Source organism: Tupaia chinensis, unplaced genomic scaffold, assembly GCF_000334495.1.
Source record: "Tupaia chinensis unplaced genomic scaffold, TupChi_1.0 Scaffold148646_1, whole genome shotgun sequence".
Taxonomy (NCBI): Eukaryota; Metazoa; Chordata; class Mammalia; order Scandentia; family Tupaiidae; genus Tupaia; species Tupaia belangeri.
The window spans coordinates 828481-831610 of NW_006208495.1; the positions used below are offsets into that span (position 1 = coordinate 828481).

The 3130-nt window shown below is 36.0% G+C and overlaps 1 non-coding gene and 1 pseudogene across 1 annotated transcript; one reads left to right on the forward strand and one right to left on the reverse strand.

The window, feature by feature from the left end:
- LOC106734111 (U1 small nuclear ribonucleoprotein C pseudogene) overlaps nt 1-688 on the forward strand; it is a 7146-nt pseudogene extending 6458 nt beyond the window's left edge.
- A 1444-nt stretch (nt 689-2132) lies between these two features.
- Nucleotides 2133-2239, reverse strand: LOC114006538 (U6 spliceosomal RNA). The gene has a single exon (XR_003548240.1). It is a non-coding gene; the product is annotated as a U6 spliceosomal RNA (small nuclear RNA).
- Between the last annotated feature and the right edge of the window lie 891 nt (nt 2240-3130).

Genomic DNA, 3130 nt, shown 5'->3' on the forward strand with positions numbered 1-3130 from the left:
ATATATACATATATATATATATACACACACATATACCACTATATAAATATATCCTTAAATGTGAATGGGTTTAACAATCTAATCAAGGAATGGAGTGGCCGATGGCTTGCAGAGCAACACGCTTAAGTTTTATTGTGACTGCTGTGATCCATACCTCACCCACGATTTTCCACCTGTGAGAAAAATACACCGCAGTGGTAGGAAACACAAAGAGAATGTGAAAGAGTACCATCAGAAAAGGATGGAAGAGCAGGCTCAAAGCTTGACTGATAAAGCAATGGCTGCATTCCAACAAGGGAAGATACCTCCTACTTCATTCTCTGCTCCTCCTTCTGTAGGGGTGATGATCCCACCTCCCCCCAGCCTCCTGGGTCCTCTTTGCCTTGGCATGATGCCAGCAACTCATATGGGGAACTCTCCCATGATGGCAATGATGGGCCCTCATCTTCCTGGGATGATGCCATTGGGACCTGCTCCTGGAATGAGATCACCCATGGGAGGCCATTTGCCCATGATGCCTGGGTCCCCAATGATGAGACCTCCCGCCTGGTCCATGATGGTGCCCACTCTGCCAGGAATGGCTGGACAGACAGATAAGGATGGAGGGAGGTCTCTTAATGTCAGTTTTATATTAACTTGTTCTACTTCACCAGGAGATTATGGTACTGTGACTCTGGATGTTTTCTAACAGCATGTCAAGCAAGACTTTCTTCCCCTTCCTACTAAAAAAAAAAATTAGAAAGAGGAGAGAAGTGGGACAAAAAAGTACAGTTTTCATTTGTATTGTGAAATATGAAAATAAAATTTTCAACTGTTTTAGTTTTTTAAGAAATCTAATTAAAAGGCAGATTGTCAAATTGGATAAAAATTAAACACACACACATGGGGCTGGCAAGTGACATGGTAGTTAAGGCACTGGACTCCCACATTGCCAACTATGGTTCAAATCTTGGACCTGGTGGCTTGATTTCTCACTTTCCCTCTCTCCCTCTGTCTATTTCTGTTCGAAGTATATAATAATAATGATAAATAAAATTAAATGAATAATTAAAAAAACATACATGATTCCATTATTCCTACAGAAAAAGATGAGAAAAGGGTCTATTATTTAGTTACTACCAGAAAGATGAATAGTGGGATAATACATGACTACACTAATATCACAAAAAAATAGACTTTAAAACAAACAAATGTTACTATACATAATGAGGGACATTTTGTATGGTTATAGAAACAATCTTTTTGAAAGCTATAACAACTGAAATATACATACACCTAATAACAGAGCACTAAAATATATAAGACAAACTGATAGAAATAGAGTTCTTAAATAAAAATGCTAACCATCAATCTTAATACACTAGAAGAGAGGAACTAAACCTAAAGCAAGCAGAAAGGATATGATAAAAATTATAGCAGAAATGAATGAAATGAAGAATAGAAAAATAGAGAAAGTGAATAAAGCTGAAACATGGTTCTTTTAAAAGATCAAAAAAATGATAAAATTCTAGTCAGAATATCTAAGGAAAATTAAGAGATTTAAATAATTAGAATTATAAATGAATGGGAGATAGGCCTTAGCACCAAACTTAAATTTATAAAGTAATACTATGCCAATAGCATAGATATTTAAAGGAACAGATTCCTAGAAAGGTACAAACTACTATAATTGTATTAAAAAGGAATAAATATGTTTTCGAATTGATTGTGGTGATGGTTACACATGTCTATAAATATACTAAAATGCATTGAATGGCATACTTTAAATGTATGAATTGGAAAGCATGCGATTTACCTCTCAAAACTGTTCAAAGAAAAAAGCAAAAGAATGTAGGTGATTATACCACACTAATACAAATCAAATGAAATCTATAGTATCTACACTTCTTTTTTAGATTTTTCCCATAGAGTGCATATGTTCACAAGAGAGAGACAGTTAGAAACAGAGAGAGAGAAAATATGAAAAATCATCCCCAGGAGAATAGCCACAGTGCATGCACTCTGTTCTCCTCCATTTTCCCCTCAGGATTTGGGTATGCACACACATGCACATGGCATGATTTTCAAGCTACCAGATCCGGGACTTGAACTGCAGAGTTGGCAATTTGGGATCCAGCATCTTAATTACCATGAAAAATATGAAATACGTCATGAATTTGTGTGTTATCCTTGCACAGGGGTTATAATAATCTTCTATGTATTGGTTCAATTTGAGTATATGTGCTGCCAAAGTGAGCACTGTAGTAGCTATATTATTTTCCAACAAAGCTGATTTCAGAAGAAGAAAAATCATTAGAGGAAAAAATGGTGCATTGTATAATGCTAAAATGATCAATTCTCTGGAGAAAAATAGTAATTTTTAAAGTGTACACATCTAACAGAACATAAAAATGCTTGTGACAAAAAACTAATAGAATTTGAAGGAAAAATAAAAATATTCAGTATTATATCTGGAGATTTTAACACTTCTCATTCAGTAACTTATAGAACAAGGAGGCAGAAATCAGTAAGGATATAGCTAACCTGAAAATCACCATTCAATAGCAATGATCTAATTGACATTTCTACTTTATCCAAAAACTGTGAAATTCACGTATTCCTCAAGCTCACCCCCAACACACATACACACATTACCAAGATATAATATATTCTGAGCCATAAAACATACTTGAACACAATTAAAAGAAGAGAAAACATACCAAGTATATTCTCAATCTATGAGACAATCACTCTAAAAGTAAATACAGAAAGATAACTACAAAATAGAAGATATTTGGAGATCAAATCCACACTATTAAATAAAATATAGGCCAAAAGAATAGGCCCTAGAGTCTGCCTATGGCTGCAGTCTCTAATGGCTAGGACCCATGGCTCATCCCCCCGACCCCCACTTGCTTTTGGACTTCAGGTTTGTGTCTTGGGACTTTAAGACAAACTTGACACCCTCTCCACCACATCTGGTTCAAGCTAGCAGCATTGCCAGACACCAGGTTGCATGTGGTTGCAGGCCCTAATGGCCTGAACTCATGGCTCATCCACCCCTTCACTTCCCTTTGAACTCTCAGAACTTTGATGTTTTGAATAGTGCATGGCACATGTATGCCATATTTTCTTTGCTCCTGATGTGAAG